Source organism: Lactuca saligna, chromosome 8 (genome assembly GCF_052625555.1).
Source record: "Lactuca saligna cultivar CGN05327 chromosome 8, ASM5262555v1, whole genome shotgun sequence".
NCBI lineage: Eukaryota > Viridiplantae > Streptophyta > Magnoliopsida > Asterales > Asteraceae > Lactuca > Lactuca saligna.
The window spans coordinates 160,888,469-160,900,468 of record NC_136424.1 but is presented as its reverse complement, the minus strand read 5'-3'; the positions used below and the strand labels follow the sequence as shown (position 1 = coordinate 160,900,468).

The 12,000-nt window shown below is 35.0% G+C and overlaps 1 long non-coding RNA gene across 3 annotated transcripts; it reads left to right on the top strand.

The window, feature by feature from the left end:
* Positions 1-8,329: 8,329 nt before the first annotated feature.
* Positions 8,330-10,694, top strand: LOC145011555 (uncharacterized). 3 transcript variants are annotated; one of them, XR_013664148.1, is made up of 8 exons: positions 8,332-8,585; positions 9,388-9,520; positions 9,648-9,782; positions 9,871-9,945; positions 10,043-10,086; positions 10,267-10,345; positions 10,452-10,515; positions 10,601-10,694. It is a non-coding gene; the product is annotated as an uncharacterized LOC145011555 (long non-coding RNA). The 3 variants fall into 3 exon arrangements; XR_013664147.1 differs by having other exon boundaries at positions 8,330-8,585; positions 10,031-10,086; positions 10,452-10,677; XR_013664146.1 differs by having other exon boundaries at positions 8,333-8,585; positions 10,452-10,677.
* Positions 10,695-12,000: the final 1,306 nt, after the last annotated feature.

The following is a 12,000-nucleotide window of genomic DNA, read 5'->3' as shown; positions in this document are numbered from 1 at the left end:
GGAAAGATCAAGCCATCTTTCACAGGGACTAAGAAGAAGTAGGGATGTGGAGCAAGGAAGGATCAATCTAATCATGGGGAACAGAAGATCGTCGCCTGTTACCAAGATTGGAGTGTATTCTTTAGTGCTTAGGAATAATTTATGTTTAGATTTGAACAATTGTTGCTATTCGCCAGAAATGGCTAGAAACATCATTTAATTTCATGGTTCATATAGACAAGGATTTAGATTCTCTTTTAATAATGAGAATGGTTCTGTTTTGGCTTATCTAAATAGTGTCTTTTACTTTGAAGCTATACCGTGTAACGGAATATATGAAACTGTTATGATTGTTGATAACTTAGGAAATAATGTTTTGAATTGATTCTTCCACTAGTATGGATAAAGCATCCTTGTGGCATTGCCGTCTTGGACATGTCAACAAGAAACGCATAACCCAACTCCAAAAGGATGGAGTGTTGGAGTCATTCGACCTTAGGGAAGATGACACATGCGAGTCTTTTTTACTTGGAAAGATGACTAAGTCACCCTTCACGAATACTTGTGAAAGGGGTGAGGGGCTATTGGACCTAATACATACCGATGTATGTGGACCCTTTAGATCAACCATGAAGGATGGGAACCGCTTCTATGTGACTTTTACAGATGATTATAGTAGATATGGGTATATCTATTTAATCAAGCAAAAGTCAGAAACCTTTGAAAAGTTCAAAGAATTCAAGAATGAAGTGGAGAATCAATTGGGCAGGAAAATCAAGATGCTTCGATCCGATCGAGGAGGAGAGTACCTAAGTCTTGAATTCCACGATTATCTCAAGGAGTGTGGAATAGTTTTGCAATTGACGCCTCCTAGGACACCGCAGTTGAATGGTGTGGCAGAAAGGCGTAATTGAACCTTATTGGATATGGTTCGCTCTATGATGAGTCGTGCTTCACTACCTATCTTCTTTTGGGGGTATGCCTTAGAGATTGCCGCCCATATCCTTAACCGAGTCCCTACTAAGAAGGTTGCCAAAACACCTCACGAGATGTAGACGAGGAAAGCTCCCTTGTTGGCACACATCAAGGTTTGGGGTTGCGAGGCTTTCGTAAGACGAGATACTCACGACAAGCTTGAACCTCGAAGTGAGCGATGTATTTTCATCGGCTACCCGCAGACATCCTTTGGATATCTCTTCTATAGACCGAAGGACAACATTGTCTTTGTTGCGAAGAGAGGAGTTTTCCGAGAGCGAGAACTCATAAGCCAAGGAGACAGGGGGAGGAAAATCGAACTTGAAGAGATTCAAGAGTTGATAGATGAAGGAACCTCTACCACCGGCACTCAACCCGAGGAGGAAACTCCGGTTGAACCAATTGACGAGTCCTTACCTCTTAGACGTTCCGATAGAGTTAGAGTTCATCCCCAGTTTTATGGTTTTCATATTACTACCGAAGGGGACACGTATATTAGTGATGGTACACTAGTAAATCTTGATGAACCTAATAGCTATAAGGAAGCCATGGCAGGCCCGGACTCTGCAAAATGGAAAGAGGCAATGGATAGCAAGATCCAATCCATGTACGATAACCAAGTTTGGAATTTGGTTGATTATGTGCCCGAACGTAAGACCGTTGGGTGAAAATGGATCTTCAAGAAGAAGACCGACGTGGATGGGAACGTACACACGTATAAAGCGCGATTGGTTGCGAAGGGCTTTACTCAAACTCCAGGAGTTGACTATGATGAGACCTTCTCACCAGTTGCGAAGATTAAATCTATTAGAGTGATGCTAGCAATTGCCGCATTTCATGATTATGAAATTTGGCAAATGGATGTCAAGACCGCCTTCCTTAACAGAAAGTTGGCTGAGGATGTTTACATGGCTTAGCCAGAGGGGTTTGTGAATCCGAAGCATCCAAATAGAGTGTGTAAGCTTGATAAGTCCATTTATGGACTTAAGCAAGCGTCTCGCAGATGGAATCTTTGCTTCGATGAGAAAGTCAAAGAGTTTGGATTTGTACGAAGCGAAGACGAATCTTGTGTATATGTCAAAGTCAGTGGGAGTATAGTAAGCTTCCTCGTTCTATATGTCGAGGACATATTACTCATAGGAAATGACATTCCGACTCTGCAGGAAGTCAAGTCCTGGCTCGGGAAGTGTTTCGCTATGAAGGACCCCGGAGAGGCTTCTTACATTTTGGGAATAAGGATAGTAAGAGAAAGAAGTAAGAGACTAATTGGACTTAGTCAGAATACTTACTTAGAGAAGGTACTAAAACGTTTTAGTATGGAAAACTCAAAGAAGGGAGAACTACCGATACAAGGAAATGCCAAGTTGAGTAAGACTCAAAATCCGAGTACTAAAGCTGAAATAGCAGAAATGAGCCGAGTACCGTACACTTCCGCAGTTGGCTCAATCATGTACGCTATGACTTGTACTCGCCCTGATGTAGCCTTCGCTTTGAGCATGGTTAGCAGATATCAAGGGAACCCTGGCAAAGCACATTGGATTGCGATAAAGAACATCCTTAAGTACCTTCGGAGGACGAAAGAATGGTTCTTAGTCCTTGGAGGGAGTGATGACTTGAAGGTGCGAGGGTATAGTGATGCCAGTTTTCAGACCGATAGGGACAACTACCGTTCGCAGTCGGGATGGGTCTTTACCCTAAATGGAGGAGCAGTAACTTGGAAGAGTTCCAAGCAAGAAACTGTAGCTGATTCAACGTGCGAATCAGAGTACATCGCAGCGAGCGAAGCGTCGAAGGAGGCAATATGGATAAAGAACTTCATTGGTGATCTTGGAGTTGTGCCTGCCATAAAGGAGCCCATGGAGATTTTCTGTGATAACGAAGGTGCGGTTGCCTTGACCAAGGAACCGAGGGATCATGGTAGATCAAGACATATCGACAGAAAATATCACTTCATTAGACATCGTGTAGAAGAAGGACAACTCATAGTTAAGAGGATATCATCAGAAGATAACCCAGCAGATCCGCTTACAAAGGGACTGAGTAGGGTTAAGCACTTGCAGCATGCTAGGAGTATTGGGATGAAGGATGATATTAGTATAGATTAGATAGTATTAGAAACGTATAATAGATAAATGTAATTAACATTTGGCGATTAAATAAAGGAGTTTTAATTATGAGTAATGTTACTGTCTTATGTTAATCATTTAACTATTGTTTCACTTTGCATGTTTTGACTTCCAGAATAATTGAATTTATTAGGAATAATCGAATTGTTCAAATTGTCCACAATCGTTCATATGTTGGAAGTAGATATGAATGAAGATTGTCATGAATTGGTGTGTAGATTGTCTAAATGGTGATAGACATAGCAAAGGGTTGCTGCAACGTTCATGAGTGCTTATGAACTGGTTTTGAGCATTGGAACAAACCCGCGCTTGCTGGAATCACTTTATGGAATACGATATAAAAGGTGATCGCAAGATGATAATATCATATAGTCTTAAAACCTAGATATATGGTTTATTATTTGTTAATTGATTGTACATTGATAATGCGAAAACGCATCAGTAACTCGGTGTTATAAAACGCATTGTTGTGTATAGTTGGTTAATGAATAAGTAAATGCATATAAGTCGAAGTTTAACTGTAACTTTTATCAAAAGGTAAAGGCGATATCTTGGCCACTCGATGATTTGATTTGACTTATGTGTCGGGCCCGGTCAGAACTGAATTGATGTTTTTGATTAAGTTCTATGTCAAATAAATCGGAGATCGAGAAATCAAATGCTAGACTAACCATTCCATAAGATTGTCAACATGATATCTAACAGAGGACTGTACGATCCCTTATCTAAAGGACAAGATTGATTAGATCAGAGTTTGACAGCGTCTTTGAGAGCTACGATTGCAAACCGAATTGTACTTGTATAGTTACTAGACTTATCCAAGTGGGAGACTGTTGGAATAGTGTCTAAGGCTGCAAGTATATTAAGCAAGTATTTGACCCGATTGTGCATGGTCCTTTTGGGTTGCCTTCACCATAACAACTTGATGGATGATTTGTTAAGAGAGAGTAAATATTATAAGGAATAATATATAGTTATTTGATTAATATAAGTCATAGATTAATTGGAATTAATTTGGTGACTTAAAGAGATTAATTAAATAAGAGGGTATAAATTGTCAATTGTTTGATAGTTACACTTTAGACTATAAATCCTTATCCAAGATAGGATGGACGATTTCTAGGGCTTGGATAAGCCAAAAATTGTCCATAGGGTTATCAAGGAAAGGATATGGATTAACTTAGAGTCTAAGTTATCCAATTAGGGTTAAAGCTGTAATCCTTAAGGAGTCTACAAGTATAAATAGACCCTAGGGGTGAGGGAATTCGACACACCATCTAAAGTAGAGACACTCTGGCCAAATTTCTCCCCTCTCCTCTCTCCTAAATCATCTTTCTTGCTATTGGTTTTTGTAAACCATTAGAGGAGTGACATTTGTGACTCTAGAAGCTCCAAGACAACAAGATCAACAAGGAATTCAAAGGTATGGTTCTAGATCTATTTCAATGTTGTTATTTAACCTAATTAGGCATTAGAAGTCTTGGATTTAAAGCATGTTTAATTAGAAAGCCTAGATCCGAGCATTAGGGTTTTGCATGCGCACATAGGAAAGTTCTTATGGCTAAAACCCATCAATTATATCAATCACATGTGATGAATAACTAGCATACAAATGGATTTACTATACTTTAATTTGTCAACAAAACCACTTGCAAATGATTATCAAACACTTTTACATGTTAAACCCTTTATAAAACTTAGTTTTAGTTTCCATATCTTTACTTTCAATTCTTTCAACTCTTATATTGCCAAATCATATCCAATACATATATAGTTATATAAGTAAGGTTTGAAGGACTTAGGACTGATAATACGCTCTATTTCCTGTTCCTCGTTTGGTTGTGGACTTAGAGCACCTTATTGTTTGTCCAAGTGTCGTTTGATCCTTAGTTGTATATCATGTCTATATGTATAGACATAAGAGCTTGTTATCTTATTTCGATACACTCAGATATACACACAACATTACTAGTAAACTATAATAGGTATAGTTTAGAGGTATACTACTTACTATTTCTAGTAAACATACAAAGAGTCAGTTCATATATGAGTCAATACATACTGTAAACAATACATACACTACACTATACAACTGAACATACTATAACGAGATTAAGAGAGAACATAGTACTCACTAGACAGAGAGAACATACACTAGTACATACTATTCAAACACACTATATACTATACTAAAGAACTTACTATGATGAGAGTCACGGGAGACATACACTACACTAATCCATACATTACATACACACTATAACATAAATGTGACTCACTACTTCGGGGCATGGCATTTTTGTCATGGCTCATCTTGTATCCAAAGTATCCTGAAGGGAGAGTGTGAATTCGTGCATAGATCTATACTGGACTGACCATCCTCCACCTTGCTGCTAGCTATAGTGGGACCTGCAGGTCTTCGGCTGACGAATGTCATAACATCTCGACGCCTTCGAACGTCGTGTTTCACTAGGTGGATCAAGTATGGTTACAATTACATCACATTATACCGTAATTAACAATTGGTTTAAGGTAGTTAGTACAAGAGTAGTTATATTATCATAATACTACAATACTTCATTATTTTCCCTTTACATCTACTTTGTGATCTCCTCACAATAAAGAGTAATGTGAAAACTATATTTTATTAATAATAGTCACAATTGGGAAATATACTCGTTTTTTACAATGAACATACATACAATACACTTGATGCCTTGGTAGAAGGCTGCTTTTAATGGAAAATATAGGATTTTCTAGGAGATACAAACAATTACTACAAACATTTTACGTACTCATACATTCAAACACTTACAAACATTTTCATACAAATTATGACACTAAATACTTATGAACTCATCAGCTTTAATGCTGATAAACTCTTTCAAAATAACTTGCATTCTTAGGTCATCAGTAGACTGGTACTGAGGCCAGCTTTTCAGAAGATGGAGCCCACACAAGACTCATCTCTTATTTTGATTCATATTTGGTGTCTTATAAACCACAGAACACACTTGTATTAAAATTATATTATTAATGAAATAGATGATGTTGTTTGCTTGTTTACTATTATTCTGTGTTGTGATACTATATATGATGTCCTCCGCCCCAGAACGTTTCTGCCGTTCTTGGTTTTGGGGTGTGACACCTTGGACATCAGGTCGAACGAAATTGCCTTTAATTGGAGTTAGATTTCGCATCTGGAAACGTTTTACATCGAAAGCATGTTTAGCAGTTTATTTCGAATTGTGTTGGAGTAGTTCAAATTACGATCAAACATACTTGGAGTCGAATTGGAGTCTTGGGGACGAACGAGTTTTCGCATCGAACGATTATACTTGGGTCAAAATTGGTTTTGATGTGCACCCGATAATTTCGACATGTGAAGGTCGAGTTTGAATTGACTTCCCTTTGGGTTGATCGATTTACATGTCGAACACAATTTCTATATGTTGTTCAATGTGGTGCTTGCAAATTCGATGTATGATTCTCCTCGTTCGCATCTGGGAAGCGAAGTAGGGAAGAAAGGAAAATATTCGCATATGGTCCTTACAGTTTCAATGTTTTGGCAGCTAATACCCATATTCGACTTGGGAGTAAAGTTTTGTGATGAATGCAAAAATTTTGATTCGAACCCCTGAAGTTTCAACGAATTGGCAAATTTTACGACATTAGGGTAAAATTCTTTGAAGTGGGAAGAATTTTCAAATCTGGTCCCTAAAGCTTATGCGAATTGTCACTTTATGCTCAGTTTCACATTTGGCGTAAAGTTTCGCATTTGAGGCTGTTTTGGTGTAACGGGTCCCTGCAGAATTATGAAGTTGACAGTTATTACCTAGTTTTCGAAATTCTTGCAACTCTCACCTAAAAGTCGAAAATTTTCACAATATTTGGAAAATTTTCTCAGCTTTTCATGATTGTTTTTTGTGCAAGATTTTTGCGATTGCATTTTTGTCACACATCGAGGGGGACATTCGTCAAGTTTATTCCTCGAGCGCTTCTCATCCTTTGTGGGTTTTATAATCACTTATGTAGATTATAAAAGGGGAGAATGTAGAAATGGGTATTCGAAACTTCTCGGGTATTCATTTGCTGATTTGAAGAACAGTGTTATTTCAAGGGGGAGTTAATATTGATCGCGCGAGCTCGTTTGGAAATTGAAGTCAGGACATCCAATCCTAACTTTGATGGGGAAAATGTTAGGGTGTAAAGTTCTCGTTAGATGTGGCTTACCCTCTTGTATGTAAAAATGGGTTGATTCTTTCCAATAAATAGGAAGTGAGTGATTCCCATTTAGTTAAGAACTTGTAAGACCCATTTAAGAGTTAGTTTAGTAAGAGAATATTCAAAACCCATTTGTACTCTTACTATTCTAATGGAGCTTAAATGTATTTATTTACTCCTTGTGTTCTTGATGTTTGTATGATTCACTAGATATTTATAATTATGCAGATATCATCATATTTAGTGTCACTACAATACATATACCATTAAACATTGAAACTTAAATATGATAGGTTTATAATTCTCACATTAATTTTCTGATTTATTTTGGGTGGGTTATGATTATTGAGGTGTCTCAACTTGCATGACCTAACTAGAAACTAATAACTGATCTATATATTGCACAAAAAAACAAGCAACTTAAAACCTTAAGTTCAGTGTTACCATAAACCGTCCTCGGAAAAACTCTCTTGCAACCTCACTAAACACCACTTCTGTTATAGTCAATTGTCTCTACACTTCCTTATCTTCCATCTCGTTTCCATTTTGGTGTCTCTAAGGATGGAGGGTATTGTCCTATTTTCATTTTTATATCCCTAGCTATGTCAATATCAACGTCAATTTATACTCACTTCATCCATCAACCATCTCACAACCTTCACTACAAATAAAATTGCATTTAGTGACATATATTTTTAATGTCATATCTTTTTTATGCCACTATACTATGTTTTTAGTGACATATTTTATATGCCATTAGAAATTTAATATATTTAATGACACTTAAAAATTTATGTCACTAATATTAAAATTTGTTAATGGCATAAAAATTTAAAATGCCACTAAAAACTTTATATTTTGTGTCATATATTTTTATATGCCACTAAATTTTTATTGTGCAATTTTACTGATTTATTTTTGTGCCACTAAAAAGATTGAACTTATTCTTATTCCCTGTTCAATAATGAATCAATGTTTATAGCTAAAAAGTATATGTGAAATTTAACATTTCCCGGTTTCTTATACTTGTCCCCTTTTACTTTGTAGTTCTTAGAGAGCAGAGACTAATTGGTTTTTTACCCCAATTTCGTCAATCTCTTTTCTCTCTCATACGCTCCGATACCTAACACTACCTCGATACTGCCATTGCCGCTCACTGCTTCCATCTCTGATATCACAATACCAACGTTGCTACGCTACACCACTGTGACACTATCTGCCACTATACAATAGAAATTTAGACTCTCAACAACAAATCTCCATCTATTCTCCGCTCATCAGGTACTCTTTTCTTCACTCTAACCATCGAAATCGATTATCTCAACCAGAAGATAACATTGTTTGGATGCGAGGCTTTAAAGTGAAGTGAATAATCAATATTAGATAACCAGAAAATCACTTGATTAGTTTAAACTTCAAAGAATAGATACCTAATTCTATTACTTCCGTTCTAAAAAAAATGGAGAATTAATTCCCAAATTCACGTCATCACTTCGAACCTTACAGGGGTGTGCTCCCTATTTTTCGTCCCTAATTATCTTCGTCTCCCTTATAAATTGAATTCTTCACAACTATTGCTTCTCGATTTCATGCTTCGACATATATTCAACGAGTTTAGTGGTGATTTATTTGAGGGTTGATTTTGCAGACCTAAATTCCAATTACTTGAATTGTATTTCTTGATCGATTTATGATCATTGGTCGATTTATTATGTTGATTTCGTCTATTTATGTATATGGTATGAGTTGATTTCTAGTTTGATGAGTCATTGAGTCATTACTGTGTGATGGAATGCAAAACAGGATGAATAATAGTATAGTAGTTGTGTTCCTGCTTCTTTCAGTCATGTTTGTTATTGTTGGTATCTCCATTTTCAATTTAAGGATGTTAATTGTGAGAGTATAAAGCAAAAAGTTGTTCCTAAGAGCTAGTGGATAAATAAGGTCGAGTCATAGGTTGTTATGGGCCAACTGCTTCTCCATTATTCATTCACGGAACAATATTCCATGCATATGTATTCTCTATTATGCATCACATGCAATGAATTTATTATTAAATTTAACATATTTGTTGCTATTGCAGGGAGATATTCAAAAAACATTGATTGCAGAGTGAAAAGCAGCTAAAGAAAGGGGGTTTGCCTTTATAAAAACTAGCTAAAAGTGTGATGGTTTAAACCCTGAAATCTCCATAAGTCCATAGTAATAACTAACATGTATGATTGCTTTTACTTTCATTCTCATAGTTTTTTCTTTAATGGTGAAGATGTTACGTTGAAGTTTAAGCTTATTGTTGCATATTCATTGGACTAACAAAACACCATGAATTCCTCATCTAATCAGTATCTCAACTCAAAGAGGATGGATGTAGATGATCTTATACATTATTTTAGTATATGGGGAGATTTCAAAGGAAACAACTATGAGGATGCATATGCTACCATGATTATAGGGATGGATGCAAAGCTAGACAACCATGTAATCATTTAAATGCTCATCTTTCTTGTTATTCTCATGACTTTTATTGCTTTTCTGAAGAAAAAAATGTATATTGTTGTGTTTTTAGTCAGAGAATGTTTGACACACAACAATTGGATCTTCTAATCATTTCGATCAAGAAGCAAGTAAATCATGTGATAAGGTACAATATGCCAATGACTAGCCTTGCTATTGATCGATATTAGAAGTCATGCTATTCTACTTTTAGTTACTATTAATAACTAAAGTTTACTTTACAGGTTCAAATACTGAAGAACCTCGTAAAATCCATTTGCAGAAAAAGGTAGGGGATATGCAAGAGAAATCACTTTCCTTTTCAATTTAGAATTCTAAAAATTGTCTTTTATTTTATGTTATGAAGTTTAAATTGTCATCTAGTTATACAAAAATATGCATAAAATTATCATTTTTTTAATATGCTTTCATTTAACAACTTATTATGAACCTTGCATTTTCTTATTAGTAAGCCTATATGTTCGGTACAAGTTAGTCGTTTGAATCTGCTTCATCTTGAACAAGAACTTGAACAAACTAAGGCACAGGTAAGTTAACATTGACTTTTCATCTGTGCCTTATTTTAAGATACTTATCTTCCCATAGCTTCTTTTTGTCAAAGACGTTTAATTATTAAAAAAATAATTTATGTAGGTTGCTTTATTGAGTGGTTTATTCAATGCTAATCATCTTGGGATCATTGGAGCTGCAAACTCAGGTTGCTTTATTTTTCTTATTTTAACATTTCGATTCTTTATAAAGGGGAGAAAACTCAGTAAAGACGACAATGTTGATACAATTAGGAAGCGGGTCAAAGTTTACAAAATTACATGAAGTCTGGGGAAAATGTTCAGCTGTAATGAATTGTATATATATATATATATATATATATATATATATATATATATATATATATATATATATATATATATATATATATTTGTTACTTTTGTTACTTTGTTTTTTTATATATTTAATGACTATGTGGTTTGACATTTAAACATATTTGGCATTGATGTAAAACAGTGAAATTTTTATTATTTTATGTGGATTATATTTTCATTAGTTTTTTATTTTATATCATAACTAAAAAGTATGTCACTGTTAGTAGTATAATTCTAAAATCATATTAGTATTTCATGGCACAAAATATATGCTACAAAAACTTTAATTGCACTATGACAATTAAAAAGTGTCACTAAATCAGCATAAATTCTAAAATTGAATTAGTATTTATCGTCACAAAATATGTGCCACAAACAAAAATTCTACCATGGCAAATAAAAATATGTCACAAAAGCATTAAAAGCTGCAGCGTCACAAAAAATAAGCGCCACTAAAGGATTTTAGTGGAGGCATTTCTAGTGATACTTATTATGTGTGCCGCTCATTCTCTGAAAAGCCTTTAGTGACATATTTTGTGGTTTTTAGTGATATTTTTTGTGTGCCAATAAATGACATATTTTTGTAGTGTTTGAAAATTGTAATCTTTCTATTGCGTTCCAACTTTCACCTTTTTAATAAGAAAAATAAAATATATTAAATTAATAAATGAAATATGTTATTAATAGAAAAAAATTAGAAGACTAAACATTATATAAAAATATTTTATTTCCAACCCCAACATGTGTTATATTGCACGCTTACGCGTTGATACCGCATTCACCTACGTACGTTCTAGACTTCTAGTCAAATAGTAGAGTATATTGGAAGAATGTTTTATTAAAATGGCTCAAAAAAATAAGAAAGTTTAAGGGTATTTATATGTTTTTTTATAATTTATTATTATTATTATTATTATTATTATTTTGTAAAACTACTCATTTTGGGTTATAAATCATCACGACAACCTTGCAGTAGAGGCTTCTCTTTTACCGTGCCAAGTGGTGGGAAGGTGTTCCCTCCGGCACCAGTATGTGTGCTCTAAGATCGATGGTATAAACCTCTATTTATATTGGTTCACTCAATCTCCGTTGCTTGGTAATCAAATCTTCTAAATACACGTATGGTCCCTATGATTTTGGGTAATTTGCGCATTTGGTCCCTAATTTATTTTTTTAATTCGGAAAATCCCTAATGTTTGTTTTTGTTACGCGTTTGGTCCCTACTTTTGTTTTTGTTTCACGTTTGGTCCCTGTTTTACCAAAAAAGACTATTATTTTAATAGAAAAAAATGGTATGTTAGGTAGGATAATGTGAGGGG